The 22023-nt window shown below is 43.9% G+C and overlaps 1 protein-coding gene across 1 annotated transcript in view; it reads right to left on the minus strand.

The window, feature by feature from the left end:
* The window catches only part of SNTG2 (syntrophin gamma 2), a 439152-nt gene that overhangs the window by 74766 nt on the left and 342363 nt on the right, over positions 1-22023 (minus strand). The gene's annotated exons all lie outside the window — the stretch shown is intronic.

Below are 22023 nucleotides of genomic sequence, written 5' to 3' on the forward strand. Positions count from 1 at the left end.
AATTTCTCACCAAAACATTGTTATTAATTCTTTATTGAACTCTTAGAAATGACAGACACATAACTACACTGTTCTTTAGCATAGGAATTGGAACACCAGGTTCAAATTCCCCAGAACTCTCTCAGCCTAAATAATATCACATGGATGTTGTGAGAATAAATTGGAAGAAAAAAGAAACATGTACAGAACTCTGATCTTAGAAGAGGAGCAGGATAAAAAGGTGATAGGTAGGTAGGTATCAAAAGGTGGTATTGAAGATTATTGTTTCCTTCCTTAGCCACTGGCCACAAGGTTCCATTTAGCACCATTCTGTTTAACATCTGTATGAACCTGCTAGGGGAGAACATTTAGAGATTTGGAGAACAAATCTAATTAACATTTTAATGACATTCAATTATGCTTCTCCTTCTCATCTAATTTCAATGAACTGGTATCTGAACTGGTATTGGGAGTCCATCGAGAGATGGTTGTGAGTGAACAAATTGAAATTTAATCCAAGCAAGATAGAAGTACTAGGAACCAGAGGTTAATTGATTTGGGAGCAAAAAAACAATCGATTCTGAATGTAAGTGGACTCTTCATGAAGGATCAGGTTCAGTTTGGTTGCTCATGGATATATCAGTTTTAATGGTAAATCAGATTACAGAGTCTGCCAGAACAGTTTTTTACCAGATCAGGCAAATTCATTAGTTGTGTACATTGCCAGAGAAACCAGACCTGGCTGCTGTCTCACACACACCTTGGTAACATCCAGATTAGACTTTTGTAATGTGTTCTATATGTTGAGCTACTGTTGAAGAATGTTTAGAATCTTCAACTGGTTCAATCAAAATGCACCAATTAAGGACCCATCATGATAATGTTCTGGATAAGTTCTGGAGTCTCTGCTTCCTTTTAAAGCTTTTATTATTACAGCATATCTACTTAGTGTCAGACTATGGCATTCCAGACACGAGAGTCTGCCTTACTCCCTTCTGCAAGAAGACAAGGTCTTTTGATTTCAAAAGGTTTTATTTTGAAAGACAGCATTCAGGCCTAGACGTCCATATTTCAGGATTTGAGACCCTGGCTGAACAAGGCATTGTTAGGAATGAGATACAGAACAGAAGTTGTTACATTTCACACTCTCAGAGCCCAGCCTCCCCCCAGAGTTCACATAGCAGGAGAGTTCTCTGTGGGAACACTAGTCAAGGTCGACTCGGCTTGCAGAAAAGATCAGACAGTGTCTTCTCCCATGGAAACGGCTCCTCGCAGGTGGTGGGGCCTAGAGGGAAAAGAAGATTAAACAACTAAAGAATTAAACATGGCGTTACTCAGGTTGCTTCCTTTCAGGCAACATACAAACAGACCCTGACATTCTGCCCCCCTTAAGACCCCTCTCCCCCCAGCTTGTTGGGATATTGCTGATGGAAACGTTTGATCAGATGGGGAGCTTTGACGTGAATTGACTCCACCCATTCTCTATACCCCTCCTCAAAGTCTTTCCAATGGATTAAATAGTAAAGTTTATAGCATCTGATTTTAGAGTCCAGAATTTCTTCAACTTCGTAATGTACTTGGTCATCAATCATGGTGGAATAGGGGTTGCTGGTGATGGATGCCATTTGTCTGGCGCAGGAGCTCTTTTTAACAAACTGATATGAAATGTAGGGTGGACATGGCGTAGATTCTTTGGAAGAATAATTTCTGCAGTCACGAGATTTATTATTTTCCTGACAGGAAAAGGACCTAAATATTTTAAAGCCAGCTTTTTGCTGGTTTGTTCCACTTTGAGGTTTTTTGTAGTGATATACACTTTATCTCCTGGTTGCAATTCCCATTGTGCCGCATGGTGGCGATCGGCATATTTTTTGTAGTCTGCTTTGGCTTTGGTTAAAGCTGTTTGGATAGCCGCCCACTGTTCTGTGATGTTAGTCCACCATTGGTGCAGATCTCCGGCGGGTTGTTTTTCATTGGCATTTCAAAGGGGAATGCTTGTCCATCGTAGCCATGTACGATTTTAAAGGGGGTTTCACCTGTTGAACTGTGGACTGCGTTGTTATAAGCGAATTTGGCGAAATGAAGAAGCTCCGCCCAGTTGTCTTGCTGGAAATTAATGTAGCAACGTAGGAACTGTTCTAAGACTTTATTTGTTTTTTCTGACTGTCCGTCAGATTGTGGATGGAAAGCGGAGCTGATCCCTTGCTCTGTTCCTGTTAATTGGAGAAGCTCCCGCCAAAAGTTGGCAACGAATTGTCCTCCGCGATCCGATATCACCTTAGAGGGAAAAGAGTGCAGCTTCACAATATGTTTCATAAATAATTCAGCTAGTTTTTTGGCCGTGGGTATAGTTGTACACAGAATAAAGTGTACTTGTTTAGAAAACAAATCCACAACTACCAGAATACAGGAGCAGCCTCTGGAGGGAGGTAAATCGGTAATAAAATCCATGGATATTACTTCCCAGGGTCTATTGGGTATTTCTAATGGTTGTAAGAGTCCCGGTGGTTTTCCTTTCCTTGTTTTGGCGCTTATACAGGTTGGGCAGGAGGATACATATTGGGATACATATTTTCAGATCCCAGGCCACCAAAATTGCCTCTGTATTAGGTGGAGGGTTTTCAGATAGCCAAAATGACCAGCGGTACGGGCATCATGACAGCGGTGTAGAATTTATTTTCTGAGGCTGGCTGGTATATACAAACGATCATCTTTAATCCAGTCTCCCTCCGCCGTTTGAGATTTTGGCTTTGGGTGCTCCCTCCCCTTCTTTTTCCACCTCGCTTTTCACTTTTGCTCTCCACCCCTTTTCCTCTGCTTGGGCTTGGCTGAGAGTAGTAACCACACCCCCTAGTTGCCGGGGGGGGGGTGAATACAGTGTCAATAGTCTCCTCCCTTTTGCTCTGATGTTGGGGCATGCGTGAAAGAGCATCGGCCAGGAAGTTAGTTTTCCCCGGTAAAAAGTTGAGGGTGAAATTAAATTTAGAGAAGAATTCTGCCCACCTGAGTTGTTTGCCGTTAAGACGTCTAGGGCTTTTTAGTGCTTCTAAGTTTTTGTGATCTGTCCAAACTTCAAACGGGTGCCGTGCCCCTTCAAGCCAATGATGCCATACTGTGAGAGCTACTTTAACGGCAAAGGCTTCCTTTTCCCAGACGTTCCAATGTCGTTCTGCTTCAGAAAATTTTCTGGATAGATATGCACATGGTTTGGCTTTCCCGTCTCCCCCCTTCTGTAGGAGCACTCCCCCTATGGCCGTATCGCTGGCATTGACCTGTACTATGAAAGGGCGATTTTCATCGGGGTGTTGCAAAACAGGTTTGGACGTAAATTTTATTTTGAGTTCATCGAAAGCCAGTTGGCAGTTTTGGTTCCACTCCAATTTGGATGTGGGTTTCTTTGCCTGCTCCCCTCTCCCTTTTGTTTTTAGAAGCTCAGTCAGAGGTAGGGAGATCTGGGCAAATCCCTCTATGAAATCACTGTAGAAGATGGCAAATCCCAGAAAGGGTTGCAATTATTTACAAGTGGAGGGGGTTTGCCAGTCCTGTACCGCTTTGACTTTGGCAGGATCCATTTTTAGCCCTTGTCCAGATATGCAGTAGCCTAAGTAATCCAATTCCTTTCCAATTGCTTCCTTTCAGGCAACATACAAACAGACCCTGACTCCGCACCTGACTCCGGAGTGGATTCTTAATAACCACTCAATCAACAGAAAATGATACCATCTATTATAACAAAGACCATTAAGGAGAGCAATTACATGATATCTTAGAATCATAGAATCATAGGGTTGGAAGGGACCTCTAGGGTCATCTACTCCAACCCCCTGCACAATGCAGGAAATTCACAACTACCTCCCCTTCCCCCACACACACCCAGTGACCCTTGCTCCATGCCCAGGAGATGGCAAAATCTTACTCAAAGATAAGAAAGTCACAGGCAAAGAGCTTCTTCAAAGATGAAGTTTGCTATCAGTTTAACTTGTCATATTTATAGGCTTTCAAAACCTTATCAACAATAGCTGCTTCAGAGACTCAGATCCTTGGATAACTTACTATCTTTTTATATATATATTAGATTTTATTAGGTTGTTTAAAAAGAATACTTTTTAGTATCAGGTTCGTGTAAAAGATAGTCATTATACATCCAAAATTTCAAGAAATTTGCAATACAGACATCAATCCCTAGAAAAAGAAACTGAGTAACCAACTACCCCCCTTTCCCCCCATTTATACAATACACGGTCCGTTTAGATCTCTCCAAGCACCTTTAAAATTCCTTGCTCTTTTACCCAACTACTCAGTTCCTTTTCTCATTTCTTACAATTATTTATGTTCGAAGTGAGCAGATTCTTAAGGCACACTTCAATCCTTTAAATCTGAAGTCTAGGGTACTAAGCCAGTCGGGAGACAGAGCTAAAAACCCCCAAAAACAAACAGCCACATCTTTATGTTCTATTATTAGTCCCATTATTTGTGTATATCATTGACTAAATAATTTCTTAAAGGAGAAAAGTGTACAAAAAGATTTTTGTAACAGCCTACCCTCCATCTTTCATACATCAAAACCCAAGCCATCTAAGGTTTTGTACTTGTATTTTCATTACAAAAGGCAAGAGAAAGTGTATAGGTAGACTTAGCTTAACCAATAGTTTAAGTTTTGAAATTTAACAGATTTACAAGGTTTCCTCTACCTCCCTAGTGTTTCCCCTATTAATCCTAGAAGATATCTTGTCTCAACAACTTTCTTATACTTTTATTTAAAGGAAAGAAATCCAAAGAAGAAAATAAGGGGTGAGAAGGAAAATAGAAGACTACCAAGACCCATTTGCCACACTCCCTCTAGTAACTGCATGAAACAGAAGGAGGCATATTAAGCCTAGTTCCTTTCCAGATTCTCTAGGTTTTTTGTTAAAGCAATTTAAATAGCATTTAGAACACGGACATATAAAAATCACAATATATCCCATATACCATCCTTATCTGCAAAAGCCCCTAACAACCCTATTTAACCCACCCTTTTAATCTCACTTCAGTTTAAAGCTCTATGCCGTATAAACAGAAAAGAAGAGAGAGGGGGGGAAAAGATAAAGGAACAAGGGTCACACTTTAAGTTTCATTTCCTTTCTTCTTCTTTCTCCCTCTGGAATAGTATTGAAACTCTTTCTTTCTGATGATCAGCCATAGCCAGCTCTTTTTGCCTTCTAGCCATTCATGCGAGGTGCCGTTAAATACATTATAATGTCCCTGTTTGTCTCTCTTCATCTTTGTGATATGTTTCTTGATTGGAGTATGTTGTATGCTTTGTACTTCATGCAGAAGCAGTACGCTAAAACTCTTCCTCACAGCTTCCTTTTCAGCACGCTCCTCCCACTTCTTCTCCACTTTCTGTATTTTCACAGGAAAAAACTGATTTTCTCCTCCATTTTGTTGGGAGTATTTTTCAGAATTCCACTCTGATTTTCTTTTAGGTAAGTCTGTCCCATCAAAATTCTCTTCTAACTTGGCATCTGACACAGTACTCATGCCTGTTTTTATTCCAAGTGTTTCGTCTGCTTTTCTTAATACACAATTCATCAGTTTAGAAATTTGTTGCAGCTTTAAAAGTATCTCTTCAGAAAACGCCATTTTGTCTACTCACTCACAAATGTTCAGTCACAGATCTTTTAAAACTGGTAAAAAGCTCCTTTGCTCTTACTATTTGTAGTTATAAAATTTTTTGCTCCCCAGCTCTCCATCCCAGGAAAGACAGGGTTAACATACCTGTAACTTATGTTCATCGAGTTCTTCTGTGCCGACACACATGGGGTACTGCGCACGCGCAGGCCAGCCGCCGGAAGATTCTTCACCGCTTTCCTAGCTCCGAAGGGGCCGTTTGCCGCGCGCCTCAGCGACCGTTTCCTGCCCAAACGATCACATGCTCCTCCAGCGGCCAACGGCCCCTTCCCTCAGTTCTCCCTTGCTGCCGCTCATCCAATACACAGAGCCATAACTCCGACTAAGCAACTAGAGCTATAGCCCAAAAGTACAGCAATCTGCGTTGGAGTTCACAGCGGGGCAGGAGGGAGGGTTGTGTGTCGGCACAGAAGAACTCGATGAACATAAGTTACAGGTATGTTAACCCTGTCTTCATCTTCGTTCTTCTGTGCCTCCACACATGGGAGAGTACCAAGCTTCACACAATAAGGAAGGTGGGGTGAAATCCAACTCAATTTTATTATACAGCAGGAAAAAAGAACAACAAATATACACACATACACATGTGGAAACATACCAACCCCACAACATCTAACAAGTACATATACATATACACACACACATATATATATATATATATATATATATATATATATATATATATATATATATATATATATATATATATACACACACTACATACAGAGACTCCGCCTTCCCCATTGGAGCAGATTAATCAGCATACTCCTAGGGAAACAAGGAGTGGAGGACGGCCCTAGCTACAGCCACATCCTCATTGGCATTTACATCAACAGCGTAATGTCGTACAAAGGTATCAGCGGACGACCAAGTTGCAGCCCTGCAAATATTAGCTAAAGGTATACCCCTGAGCAGTGCTGAAGATGCCGCCTGGGACCGTGTGGAATGAGCCCTGATACCCAAAGGACAGTCCACCTTAGCCGTGGCGTAGGCCCTTACAATGGCTGTCACAATCCAATGGGACACTGTCTGAGCAGACGCCCTGCGGCCCTTATCCTTCGCCGCAAAACACACAAAAAGGTAAGGACTGTTCCTGAACACCCGTGTCCTTTTCAAATAAAAAGCCAGTGCCCTCCGCAGATCCAAACTGTGGAGGGCCTTTTCCCCTTTAGTAGAAGCTTCAGGGAAAAATACAGGCAGAGAAATCTCCTGTGAAAGGTGGAAGGTTGACACCACCTTGGGCAGGAACGAAAGACATGGTCGCAAGACCACCTTATTCGCATGAAAGCGAAGGAACGGGGGGTCCGCCCTAAGAGCAGCCAGTTCGCTGACCCGTCTGGCAGAAGTGATCGCCACGAGGAATGCCACCTTGTAGGAGAGCAAGTCCAGAGGGCACGTAGCCAAAGGCTCAAAGGGGGGCAACATCAACCTAGCCAGGACCAGGGAGAGAGACCACTGGGGCACAGGGGGTGACACAGGCGGGTAAAGATTAAGCATCCCCTTCAAAAACTGGCGGGACCTCTGGTGAGAGAAAACCGTGCAGCCATCCACCCGATCATGGAACGCAGAAATGGCCGCAAGGTGCACCTTCAGAGACGCCACACTAAGGCCCCGGTCCTTCAGCTCACAAAGATAATCCAGGACCATCCCCAAGGGGCTGCTAAGAGGCGCCACCTTCCTAGAGGCGGCCCAAGCCTCAAACCTACTCCACTTCGCCTTGTAGGCATGCCGTGTGGAGGGCTTCCTAGCGTTCAGTAGGACCCTCTCGACTGGCTCAGAGAAGCCTAGGGACGGGGCCAAATCCGCCAAGCGGTCAGGTGTAGTTTCCTGGGCTCGTGGTGGAAGAGCTTCCCGTGTAGGAGGAGATCCCTCCGGGGTGGAAGGGCCACGTAAGCTCGGCCGGACATCTCCAGCAGCTTCGGGAACCAGAGCTGCCGTGGCCAGAACGGAGCCACTAAGATGCAGTCCATGTTGTCCCTCTCCACCTTGCACAATACCCTGGGTATTAGAGGGAAAGGTGGAAACATGTAATGTAGTCCCCGGGCCCAAGTAAATTGGAAGGCATCCCCAATAGAGAGGGGATCGCTCCCTGCCCAAGAACAAAAGATCTCGGCCTTGGTGTTCGCCGATGTCGCAAACACGTCTATGCTCGGGCGACCCCATTTCCGAAAGATCGGCCCAATGTACTTTGCGTTGAGCCCCCACTCGTGATTCAGCATGTGCACCCTGCTGAGGGTGTCCGCCTGCACATTGTCCGACCCAGCCACATGAATGGCACGAAGCGTCACCCCATTCCTGATCGCCCATTCCCAAATGAGCGTGGCCTCCCTGCAGAGGATCATGGACACCGTGCCGCCCTGTTGGTTCAGGTAATACATGGCGGTAGTGTTGTCCGTCTGCACCAGCACCTGATGGTTCTGCAAGATTGCTGTGAATGACATAAGTGCAAAACGAACAGCCCTCAGTTCAAGCACATTAATATGGAGACCCCTTTCTCTCTCAGACCACACATCCTGAACACATAGCTCCCCACAGAAAGCCCCCCACCCTTGCAGAGAGGCGTCCGTGGTCACGGAGAACTTGGGATGATGGAAACCAAATGGGGTCCCTTTAAACAAATTAATATCCGACAACCACCAGTCAAGAGAGGATATAACGGCTCTAGGGACAAAGAATTTAGCAGTCGGAGGATGCTGTAAGGCATTGTATCTCCTTACAAACCAATTCTGGAGCGGGCGCATCCGCAGCCTTGCAAAAGGGACCACCGGGGTGGCAGCAGCCATATGCCCTAGCAAGCATTGAATCATGCACACTGGCTGAAAACGATTTCGCTTAAACAAGGACACCAGGCCCTTCAAGGAACGTGCCCGCTCTGGAGGCAATAAAGCCTTGGCCTCCAATGAGTCGAACACTGCCCCAATATAAGGCACAACACGGCTAGGTGTCAGCTTAGATTTTTCAAAGTTCACCAGGAGGCCTAAGCGTTCGCAAGTGTCTAGCACCAATGCCACATCTTGCAGCAGCTTAACCTCCGAGCCCGCTGTTATAAGCCAATCATCGAGATAGGGGTAGATGGTACAGCCCTGCTCTCGAAGAAAGGAAACCACAGGCGCCACGCACTTGGTAAACACACGTGGGGCTGTGGAAAGGCCGAAGGGGAGAACCTTGTAACGGAATACCCGCTGCTTGTAAACGAAGCACAGAAAACTCCTGTGCTCCTCCAAGATCCCCACATGGAAATACGCGTCCTTTAAATCCAGGACAGCGAACCAATCCCCCCTCTTCAAAAGGGCAATTACAGCAGGCAGTGTGATCATCTTAAACTTGGTCACCCTTAAAAAGGCATTTAGGTCCCTAAGATCCAAAATGGGACGTAGACCCCCATCCTTCTTAGGGACCAGGAAGAACCGGGAGAAGAAACCCTGCTCAGACTCCACAAAGGGCACCTCTTCCACAGCACCCTTAGCCAAGAGGGACCTAATTTCATCCTCCAGCTCAACTAAGGTATTATTCACCGCACTCAGTGGTGAAGTACACATCGGCAGTTCAGTGAATTCCAGCCCGTACCCCTTATCAACAATCGTTAAGACCCATGAGTCAATAACCATGTTATTGACTCCCATTCAGACAAGAAAGGTCTGAGTCTGTCCGAAAAGTTCAGGGCTGCCGCAGGGCCGGGCCTTCAGAACTGCCTTCCAGCCCCTTGCGGGTCTTTCTGCTGGGGTGGAGGTTGAGACGAGCGGGGCTTGAATGGCCTACGCCTCCTGCCCTGGTGTTGCGCTGGAGTGTACTGGCGCTGCGAGGAAGGGTACTGTTGATAGTATGGGCGGGGTTGATATCTGCTGCGGTACTGGTAGGGATTATACCTCGAAGGGTACCGAGGCTTGAACGCGGACCTGTCCGCCGGGGTGACCCCCAGGGAGCGTGCCGTCTGCCGGTCCTCCTTCTTCTTTTTAAGCGCCTCGTCGGTGGTGGTAGAGAAGAGGGAGTCACCCTCGAAGGGCAGACGTTCAATCTTGGCCTTCACCTCCTGCGGGAGGGCAGTCGACCGTAACCACGAGTGCCTCCTCAGAAGCACCGCTGATGCCATACCCCGAGCAGCCGTGTCAGCCGCATGACTCCCGGCATTCATCTGTTGCTTCGACAATCGTACTGCCTCCGTCTGCAGCAACGACACCACCGCCTTCTTGTCAGCAGAGAGGTCAGTGACATAGTTCGCCAGCTTTTCCCATAGGTAGAGCTGATAGCCCGCCATAATCGTTTGATAGTTGGCTATCCGGAGGGCTAAAGCAGCAACTGAGTACTGACGTCTACCCAGTGCGTCCATCTTCTTTCCCTCCTTATCCGGCGGGACGGAGGAGGACCCCGACCTCTTGTGCTGAATCTCCTCGGCTATCAGGGATGACGGTGGAGGGTGCTTGATGAGAGACTGCCACGTCCCCTGTTTAATCTTATACATCTGTTCGATGCGTTTGGACGTGGCAGGCAGGTCAGATGGTGACTTCCAGACCTTGTCGATGATCTCCTCCAAGCCCTCCAACATAGGGAAACCTACTGTAGTCGGGTTCTCCCCATAGATTCTGCACAACAACTTGTCCTTCGTCCTCGGGACCACAGAAGACACGTCAATCTCCAAGGCCTTGGACATGCGGGCCATTTGGTCTGCATAAATCCGCAGGTCCTCGAAGGGAGAGCTGGTGGAAGGGCCAACATTGTCGTCCGGAGATGGCTCGGAGAACGACTCAGAGCGGTAGCCGGACCCCGCATCCTCGTCATCCTCATCAGACGCTGGCGCTGACACTTCCCCTTCAGGGAAGGGTGGAGGCAACCACTCACGATGGCCAGACGACGACGGCCCCGGATCCGATGATCTGAAGCCAGGTGGAGCCCCTTTCCACAGGCACCGATAGGCCTCCGGTAGACCTGAAGCCTGCTGGTGACGCGCAGCCACGGACCGCTCGGATCCGACCCGCTCGGATCCGACACTCCCCTCGGACCAACACCGCTGGCTATGGGCAGACTGTGCAGGCGACGGATCCCTAGTCGCCTCTCGGATCCGACGACGCGGAGCCGGGCTCGATTCCGGTGTTGGCGAACGCCGTCCGCTCGACAGGACCACATAGGCCCCCGGATCCGGCACCTCTTCCTCAAGGAGGGGACGGTCAGGGGAGCCCAGGTGAGGTGATGGCGTAGGTGGAGACACCAGGACCACCTCTTCCGTAGACCGGCGCCGAGGGGACCGAGAGCGATGCTTGGCCTTCTTAGCCTTCTTCTTCGGAACCGACTCGGAGGAAGCTTTTGGAACCGATGCCCTCTTGGTCGACGCCTTCCGCGCAGCCTCCAGTCCCGGAACTGTCGCAGGCCCTTTGATCGACGCCGGGGCTGACCTTATCGGATCCGACTCGCTTGGTTCCGGCCTCGGAGCCGACCTCCCCGGTTCCGACCTCACTGACGCCGACTTATGCGGAGACTTCGACGACCTCGCCACCGAGCTTGCCCTTGACGCCGGCTTGCCTGCCGGGCGGGATGTAGCCACTGATTTGGAAGAGGCCACAGAGCCCGCTCGAGACCGGCCCCCGGCATGGGTGGGGGCTCGGCCAGCCTTCTCCGCGGCCCCCGGCTTCTCCGCCTCGGAGGGCCCAGGGGCGTCCAAGACCCGCTGCCACAGTGAAGCCTTGAGGCGGGCGGACCGCTCCTGCCTGGCCTTATGCGTGAACCCCTGGCAGACCTTGCAAGTGGGGACTACATGTTCTTCCCCCAGGCAAAGCAGGCAAAGGCTATGCCCATCCGTTTGGGCCATTTTAGCATGGCACTGGGCACAGTGCTTAAACAGGGCTGTAGAAGCCATTCCGAGGGGCAAGCCAAAATGCGAAGTCAAACACAGTCCGGGTCAAATACTCTACCAAGATCAGTCCGTCCAAATCACTAAGCAGAAGAGAAGTCAAATCCAGAATCCAAGTCAAGTCACGAAAAAGGCAATCCAAAGACACAAACAAGCACGGAGCTACAAGCGAACGTTCTCCTCAAGCGGCGGCAAGAAGAGAACTGAGGGAAGGGGCCGTTGGCCGCTGGAGGAGCATGTGACCGTTTGGGCGGGAAACGGTCGCTGAGGCGCGCGGCAAACGGCCCCTTCGGAGCTAGGAAAGCAGTGAAGAATCTTCCGGCGGCTGGCCTGCGCGTGCGCAGTACCCCATGTGTGGAGGCACAGAAGAACGAAGATGAACCTCTCCTTACACTTCACTTCTTAAGAGTCAGTTTCCTAGTCCATGAGGTGGCCGCCTCTCCCGGGGATAATAAAACCCCCCTCATCAAGCTGTTTAGCCATCGTAATGCAATAAACAATACTCTTACTTGGAGAGATGTCAGGTAAAATTACTCTTTTTCAGTTTTTCAGTTGTCCTTGCATCCATCTTGTCAGGAATCCTTGCTTTGTTTTCGCTTGTTTCAAAGTCTCGGGGTTCGTAGCTTATGCACCATTAAGGCTTCTTCCTCGGTCCTTGCCTTCAAGCCGGTGTGGGGGCTCCAACAGGGGGTTGCCAATCACTGTGAGCTTCTCCACCTTGGTCTGGCCTACCCCCCTCGTCATGGGGGAGTCTTGGAGGCCCAAATCCTCAGGTCCCAGGGGATCAGGAAGATCACGGTACTGAGCTCATAAACTCAGTGGCCGTGACATCGCCACGCCATTCTGGAAGTCCAATAACTTACTATGTTTATGATATTATACACCAAACACAATTATCCATATTTAAACCATCTTCTTGAAACCTATAACAGCTAGTTCTTTCTTGTTACTTTTGAGTTGACAGAGTCTATATAGAATTAGTGATTACAGGTTTCTTATTTGAATATTTTGGCTCTCCACCAGTACATTTATAATATTGCCAACTTCTATAAAGGTAGATATTCTTGCCATACTCCTTGCATCTGGGCCTTGATACATTGTATGCATTGGTATGAGTTAGATGGCTCTTCTAATCTACAAATGGTAATACAACTGTATAACTGTTGTTTTATGCCCCTCTCCAAGGTTATTTTATTCTAGACCTCTAGACTATTTTTGTGGCCTGTTTAGTTATGGGCCCAGGCCAGACTGTTTCTGTTTGCATAGGTATCTTGATTCTTGAACAGTATTCTTGGTCATATCCAGCAATTATTGCCCTATAGTCCTAGGCATATGCATGACAATAAGTATATAGCACCAGGGTTTTCCAGTTTTCTTTGGAGGCAATTAAAAATGCTAGTCCTGACTTTTTAAAGGTCATGCGTTTGCGTCCAACTTACCAGGAATATTGGCTCCAGCCATATGAACTTCCCTGGGATCAGATGGCAATTGCTACCCACCCACCCCTATTCCAAGCTATGGAACTTTTTGCCTTGACTTTGATAGTTTTTTAAAAAAATATTTGTGTGTCTTTTGAACTGGCTAAGTCCCTAGTTTCTTGTACCAATGTCTTGCTTTAATGTTGCTAGTTTGTAATTATTTGATTATTATTAATATTTATTTTATTCAATATTTTATTTAGGTAGTGCTTTTATTTTTAGGGCATTATTCTTCCTGATCTGTTTAATGAAACCCCCCTTATGGTGGCAACGTTATGTGCTTTAGCATGCTTACTAAGGTAGCAGTAAGTTTAATAATTTAATAACTTTATAATTATGAACAAGGCTATGCATCCCTTGCAGTATGTATTTATTATTTTTATGTATTGTTAACATGCTGTTATGCTCTGGGTGATCGATGATAGCAGCAAATAAACTAAACACTTCTTAGTGTATTAAAATATGTATTTCCCCTAAGTGTGTATTAAAGAAAGTAGAAAGATGGGATATAAATATTCTAAATAAGTGAAATGTGCTCAGGAAGAAAATAATATTTGTAACTACCAGTAAAGTGCTATGGTGATGGACACCCTGCATTGTGAAATGACACTGAAACAATTGTGGCCCAGTTAACTATACAATGGATAGTAAGTGGGAAAATGGCTATGCTCTACAAGTGTTTCTGAGGAGTTAATTGTGTAGTGAGAAGACAGAATGATTGTTGTTAATTAGCACATGAGAAACACAAATAATGCAATTTATTGTATCTGAAGAATTAATGTCTGCAATAGTCTCCCCAGAAAAGTTATAAGAAAGAAGAACTTCATTATTTATTTAACAGAACTGGATATGTTTATAAGAGGAATGTGTAATTAGTCTGAATCTGATGCTTTATTAACAATCTAATTGGAAACCACCCTAAAATGTCTACTACTGTGGACTCTAGGAAACTTAATTTGCATTTGTTTCTTGTTGTTGCTAGCAATTCTAAGCAGGTCTACTCAAAATCCTACTCAATTCTATTCAATGGAGCTTAGTCCCGAAAAAGTGTTTTTAGGATTGTACTGTAAATAATGTTACTTAGTATTGAACTGCATTTTCCCCTAAGCACGACTGGCTTTTCAAAGATGGACATTTTGATTAACCCATGAACCATCTGCAAATAGTCTGGATTACGAGGGCTGTCATGTATTAGCCACCTACAAGCTTGACCCAGGGTGTCTGAATTGCAAGGCAAAGCTATTGACTGTAGCCTCTAACTATATAAATAAGCCCGGCATTATTATAATCCTGCAGATTTTCAGAAGAAGCTGAAAGCCATGATTGCTAGATGACCATAAATCAAAGACCATGATAAGCCTGAAAATGGCTTTCATGTATTTTCAAGTTTTCTGACTTCATGTGTCAGGAATATATAGGAACTTTAAGGGGGACAATATCAACACTTTTAACAGCACAACGGGAAAGGGAGGCATTTCTTTATATACAAGCAGGGTTTTTTTTCAGTTGGAACATGGTAGAATGGAGTTCTGGAACCTCTTGAAAAAGGTCACATGGCAGGTGGCCCTGCCCCTGATCTCCAGACAGAGGGGAGTTTAGATCTAAACTCCCCTCTGTCTGGAGATCAGGGAGCGGGGCCACCAGCCATGTGACCATTTTCTCCAAGGGCAACCCACTGAGTTCCACCACCTCTTTCCCCCCCAAAAAAGCCTTGTATATAAGTAATTGTAGCATCATGTAACCTGGTCCCAATTGTAGCATAATGAATCCTGGTCCCGAATCTGCATTGAGTGAAGAAAAGTGAGTTAAAATTCCAAAATAAATTTTAAAAATAAATATTCTATTTATTTTGATATAAACACTTAACCCTCCTTCAAGGAGCTATGGATTGAATGGGAGTTCCCCAATTAAAGGAATACTAATTTGGTGCTTTTGAGGAACTGGGTAATGGGAATAAAATGACTTAAATCTCTCAAATCTAAATCTGTCCAGTTTTCCATCTCTTTCTATTTATTTTCCTTAACTGACTGTCAATTCAGTTTTCTAAAGGCAGTAAACATGCCGACTGCTAAATTCTTATTAGACTATTGTTTCTTTTTAATATGCAAATTCAAGTTGTTTTGCATACTTGGTTATACTTGAGTATGCAGAAACTCCTAGGTTATCTGGGGATGGCTATGTTCTGTTGCCCTACTGAAAGTCCCTTTTTATGTCCAGTATCATAGGGGAAAAGCTGGTAGAGGCTTCAGTCTATTAATTTCAGCTACATACCCTCAAGTGATCTAGAGATACAATACTACTACAACTCCTTGTAATTAAATACAATGTTCTTAATTTTGCTTCAGTGATGTCTGTTGCCCATGAAATGCTCTTTCCTCCTTTTTTAAAAAAGTGAAAAAGTTGTGGAAAAGCCTTGCAGATAACGCCAGTTTGAAAGTCAATAGATTATACATTTAGAATTTATTTTGGAAATCATAAGTATCATTATAAAAATGTAGGCAGCAACTGAGTATAAAACTGGAGTGCCGATAGGTATTCCACAAACATAATCTGCCAATAGGTATTCCACAATCATAGGCTGCTATGACTATAAGACTGCACAACTGAAAATGGGAACAATGACTTCAGTGAGAGCAAGTTCTGCCTTTAAGTAAGTAATTAATGACTTGCCATGGAGCATCACACTGCAATAAAAAATTAACAAGGCAAAGAAAGCTGAGGCTTCAGGCATCTTGGGGTGTTTGTTTGGTCTATTTATTCAAATACAAATGAAAAGTTGATGGCAGCAATTATATGCAAGGAGAAAAAAAGAAGGGGTGGTGGGAACCTAAGGAAAGTAAAGCTGCAGCAGATTTTGCCTCTCTGGAATGCTACATGTTTCTCATGAATAGATAAATGACAATCAAAGCTGGTGAATGTTGTAAGAAAGTGTGCCTGGGTTAGGAGTCAGATCTTCTAAAACAAGCCGGTATGCCAAAGTTATATAATGGGGTATTTTGAATACTTCAAAATCAACTGATTTAATTATACCTTAGGACATAGTTTTGAGGAACAAATTATTAATGCTATAACAGCTTAAGTTTTTACAGTTATAAAACTACTTGCATACAACTTATTTTGAGAATCAGGTGTTCTTGCAAGAAATTTTCACTACATTTTCCTGTCATGTAGTCCAGTCCTGACTTGATCTGGATGGTCCACATAGCTCAATGTCATCAGATTTCAGAAGCTAAGCAGGGTTGGCCATAGAATTTGGATGGGAGACCACAAAGAAAGGTCAGGATCTCTATGCAGAGGGAGGTAATGGCAAACCCCCATGAATGTCTCTTGCCTTGAAAACCCCAACATGTCAGCTGCAATTTAGTGCTGAGATGTTCACTGAACAAAAAATAATTACAATACAATGAAATGCATTCTTATACACTATGCACATAAATATTCAATTGCTACCAAATAGTCAAATAGTATATATAAAAGTAAATGTAAATAAGATACAATCAAATGAAACTTAAAGACTTAATGTTCAGTAGAGATGGGCACGAACAGAAAAAAAATCGAACATGATGTTTGTTGTTCGTTGCCATTCAGAAACAGGGACTCACCATGAACATGGCCCTGTTCACGAACATGTTTGTGGTTGGCTGTTCGTGGGGGCCAGCAGGCTGTCCTCCAGCCATCACCCAAGTCAAGATCCCTACTGCACCACTCCCAGAAACATGACCTGAGCAGGCAGCAGGAAAGGTACCAATAATAAATAATAGCTTGGCCCCAGAGCCTGGCAACAGCCCTGGAACTTGAAGGGGTAGATCCCTATCCCACCACACACAAAGAAAATTCAAGCTCCAGTGCACTCTTATCAAAATGCCAACAGCAACTGTCTCTCCACTGTCTGTAAAGGCAGAGCTGGGAGCCCCCCGCCCCCCTGCTCTTTGCTCCTTTGTTGTAACAAATTTGGAGCTTCACACTTGAAAGGAAGACCTGCCTATCAAGCTAAATTGGGCTTAAATTGGGGTTTCCAGGGCAACAGCAGGAGTTCAGAGTTGAGACAATACCTGCCTAAGTTGCCAAGGGAATTGATTGCAGGTGCCAGACTGTCTGGCTTGACGAACAGCAACGAACAGCAACGAACGAGGCTTGCAACAACCACCTGTTCGTTTAGAATGGGGCCTCACCAACAGCTTGTTTGTGAACAGCAGATTGGGCTGTTCGTGGCTTTTTTTTGTTCGATTTGCTGTTCGTGTCCATCTCTAATGTTGAGTCCTAATACTCTAAACATTTTCAAAACTCTCCTTTAATCTTCCTTCTTCCTTGATGAGCATCTGGATTATCACCGATTTTGAAGTCTTCCTCAGAAGAGGAATGGATACTTATAAACCATACTGTATGTGGATTGTATTGTACGCATTGCACATTGGATTATTTTCTCATAAGAATACACACACAATATTGTATAAGAATGAATTTCATTGCATTGTAATTATTTTTTGTTTACTGCCCCTTATCTCAGTGTTTTTCTTGTAGTTGACTCGTTTAAACACTGTGATTCCTCCATCCTGACTGTTCAGTACACTGCAGTTTAGCAGCATACACACACAGAGCAATCTGAAGCAGAGTTACACCTTACTAAATTTAGGGTTTCACAGAAAGTATGTTAAACATTGATCCCACCATTCTTCCAACTATGGCTGCCAGCCCCCAATGGGGGTGGAGATCCTTTTAGAGATCAAGAGCCAACCCAGCTTTTTCCAATATGACCACATAGCTTTCCCTAGTCTGACTAGCATAGGGAATCAGCTGTAAAAGCCAGGAAATGGAATCTATGAGAACCAAAACACAGACATTTAGCTCATAGAATCATCTACTCTCATTCATTCTTAGCTGACCCTGTGAAGAGATACTGCAGAGACAGCTTGGAGAATGGAATGTGGTTCTAGGCAGTGATCACTTTTTTCCATATAAGGAAGCCAGAAAGGTGCTTTACAATCTTTTTACAACACTGCAGCAATAAAATACTTGATCAACAGTTCTCTATTAATACTAATTAAAACATCCTGTTTTAAAATTCCAGTAAGATAAAGTGGGGGTAATTCCTTTAAAGCTATTTAAGTCAAAGCTCAGGTTGGCTTTTTTACCCACCATACAGATAACAGCATCTAATTTAATGTTTCATTAAAAAAAATCAGTCATCCAAAGATGTGTATGTTTTTGGAAATTGACTCACAAATCTAGCTGCCTCCTAAAATAACACAGAATCAAGTGCTTTCAATTTTCTGAACATTATGATAAATTATACAAGGCAGAACCAATAAGTGTTAATATTTGGATAGCAGTAATGGTAAACATTTCACCAGTTCCAACAAGATGATATACAAGTTTATGTTATTCAACTGACATTTCATTTTCACATTAAGACAGATATATGAGCCTTAAAACAACAACAAAAATCTCGTGGAGAAACACAATACATGTAGGGGGGAAAGCTTGTATTGAATTTTCTTTTACAGGATTGATTGTGTTTGTCCTGTTCTGAATCTATATAGTAAAAATTCTGGCATGAAGTTTTCAGCAAAGATAAATGAATACAGGTACAAACTACAGTAAAGTGTAACGTGATTTCGGACATTAATGATATGTACAGAAACAGGAAGTTTAAGAGCCAAGCTACAAGTGACGAATTACACTTGCCTGGCAAGTGAACAGACTCACGTGTCTGTTGGCTCTAAGTCATGCTTTCTACATTCCTATAGGGGAGAGAGATGCAGATGCTGTCAATGTGGATTCAGCACAAACACCTCCTCACAGAGCAGATGTGGAACTATATACTATTCTAGACATTAATAGTAAGCACTGATAGAGGAACTGTGAACTGCTCGTTTCCTATATTTGCCCACGTCATTATGTATTGGGTCTCTGAATATTAATTACCTAACTATAAATGTATGTCTGTGACATGGCACAGGTCTCAGATCTATGTACCACATTGCTTTTGTAATATATATTCTGCTATCATCCATGTAAGTAGATCCCACTTGAACTTCTCAGCCTGCACAGAAATAAGATAGCTACTTGGTTGGTACTCTAGAGAAACTAATGAGAGTGAAGTGGGAGGGACAGAAGCTTGAGCACAGGAAGTGAAACACATGAGTTGAGTCTGGCTGAGCATTGTATTGAGCACATGTGAAAGTCTGTGCTGCAGCAATGTGAACGGCAAAGAAATAGTACTTCTTCAGTAACATAGCATCTGCAAAATGCTACTCACTACAACTTTTCCTGCTTGTTAAGATCTTAAAAAATGGCTCAGGTAGAACCATTTGTAGCCCTTTGCTACTTTCAAGTTTTTTTTAGATACATTCCACAGCTGTGTAAAAATAACAAAGCTGATGAAGAGCCTCGGGCTCACAAAAGCTTATGCCACAATAATGAAGCAGACTCTTGCTTATGAAAGCTTATATGCCACAATCAGAGCTGGAATTATGCCCAAACAATTATGCTAAACAAACTACACCTTACAGCCTCATATTATAAGGGGTCTCTAAATACAAAATAATGACTAAATTTCAGTGTTAAAAGAATAACAGATATTTTGCTAATGCTATGGAACCTCTTAAACTTGGCATGCTTCAGGGCTGCAGTATGTCTTAATCTGGCCCAGGTCTTTCAGGCATCAAAAATTGTTATTTTTGCAGATACAGTCAGTCATATCTATACTGACTTGGACACCACGTTAAATTTAAGCTTTGTATGGAATTAACTTTGGACTCTCTAGTTGCAGTTGCTTAGATGATTTTTATTTGTTTGTTTGTTTTATGTCATTTATAGTCTGCCTTTCTCACTGAGACTCAAGGAGGATTGCACAGTATGAAATTAGTACAATCTGTATCAAGTACATTTCCATACAATATCAAGGATATGTCCATAAACAATGACATAGGGTAAATAGATACAAGTTTAAAAAGACATAGCATTAGCAAGAATCCAATACAAAGTAGAAGAAAATACTGAAACAGAACATAATCACTTCTAGGATTGACAGACAGCTTAAAGCACAGGTAGTACAATAGAGTACATATTTAAAGCAACAGATAATATGTAAGGCAATATAGTGATGAAGTCTATGGTCCCTAACTCATTAGCGAAGCATCTGAGACCCCATCCCTACAATACAGCCCTCCCATTTGAGTAAAAAGCCTTTTTGAATAATTCAGTTTTGCATCATTTGCAGAAAGCCAGAAGAGTAGGGGCTCTCCTGACCTCCTCAGGCAGGTCGTTCCACAGGGTAGGGGCCACCACAGAGAAAGCCCGTGTACGGGCTGCTGTTGATTTTGCCCATGGTGCAGCCTGGCACCTGCAGGAGGCCCTGTTCAGATGAGCGAAGCTGCCGTGGAGGAACATAGGGAGGGAGACAGTCCTGAAGGTATGCTGGACCAAGGCCATGAAGAGCTTTGTATGTAATAACCAATACCTTGAACTAAGCACAGTAACTGATAGGTAGCTAATGGAGTGACTGTAGGATGGGAGTGATGCTCCTGCTCCTTCTCGCTCCTGATAACAGTGGAGCTGCAGCATTTTGCACTAATTGGAGCTTCCTTGTTAGCTTAGATTGGGAGACCTATGTATATAATACATTGCAATAGTCAAGCCTGTAGTTGATTTCAGCTTATCAACAAAGCACTTGACAAAGTATTTGGAAGGTTCTGTGCTATATAAATCTAGTGGCACCTTAAAGACTAATAATATTTATTTCAATATGAGCTGTCGTGGGTTACTGGGGAGAACTTTTGTTCTCTTTTGCTATGACAGACTAACACAGCTACCCCTTTGCAATAATCTTGTGCCACATGCCATCTTGCATAGTTGTTGTACACAGCTGCAGGGCTCTGTCTTGATGACATAATCTGTTTAGTGCTCCGTAATGCTTGAGTATGTACCATCTCCCTTAAAGAAGGTTATGGTTAAACCTCTACAGAAAAAGATAACATTGGACCTTACACATCTAGTAATTATATGCCAGTCTCCATTTTACCATTGCAGGAAAGATACATGAGAGGGTGATAGGTGGTCAACCACAGCTACACTTGGATGAAGCTGATTATCTAGAACCATATTGATTGATTTCTGGCCTGGTTTGGGGAACAATTCCCTTGGTTGCTGGTAGATAACTAGTACTAGGAAAGAGAAAGGGAATATGTGTTGATACTCTCAGCAACTGCTTATATCATCAATCGTTTCTTTTTGTATGCTTTCTGGATTGGAACTACAGTGTACCATCTGGAGATGGTTGTTCTTCTTGGAAAGTAGAATGTGGTGCTGGGAAATTATTGTTTCTCTCTATCAAACTTTTCCCATGATGTGCTTCACAGTTCAGTTTTGCCATCCATTCTGTTTAAATGTTTACATGATACCACAGGCATAGATCAGCCAGTTATCTGGAGTTCTGTATTGCCAGCAGCACCCAAAACACATCCTGCTCTATTTGAGCTTTTCATCTGGTGCATGCACTGCAACAGTATGTCTGGAGATGGAAGCGGTCAGGGTGCTTGTGAATAAACTGAAGCTTAATCCAGACAGTAAGGAAATATGCGGGCCAGGAAAATTTTTTATCATGGAGAGGATTACACTTCCCTGAAGGATCAGCTTCATAACTTGGGAATTCACCTGGCTCCTGCATTGTTAACAGCATGTCAAATAATAGCTGTAATTAGCTTTGGCTGATTTGCCATCAGAACTCAAGTACTAAAACCAAAATATATTAGTGCTGTCACCCTAGCCTTGGTGGCATCCAGATTATTGCAATACACTGTATACAAACCTATTCATGAAGACTGGGAACTATAATTGGTCCAAGATGCTCTTGGATAAGAAACTACAAGTAGTTGTGAATCAGCAGGAAAAAGCGCATTCTATTGGTGCTTCCAAGAAATATGTTGATTGTTTGTGTACTTCTGTACTAACAGTATGTCAAGGTTCTTGATTCCTTGCTTTGACATATCCAGCAAGACACATTAAATGTAGGTTTAGTCATACACAATTATCTCCTTGCCACCATTAAAT

This window comes from Eublepharis macularius, chromosome 1 (assembly GCF_028583425.1).
Source record: "Eublepharis macularius isolate TG4126 chromosome 1, MPM_Emac_v1.0, whole genome shotgun sequence".
Lineage (NCBI taxonomy): Eukaryota > Metazoa > Chordata > Lepidosauria > Squamata > Eublepharidae > Eublepharis > Eublepharis macularius.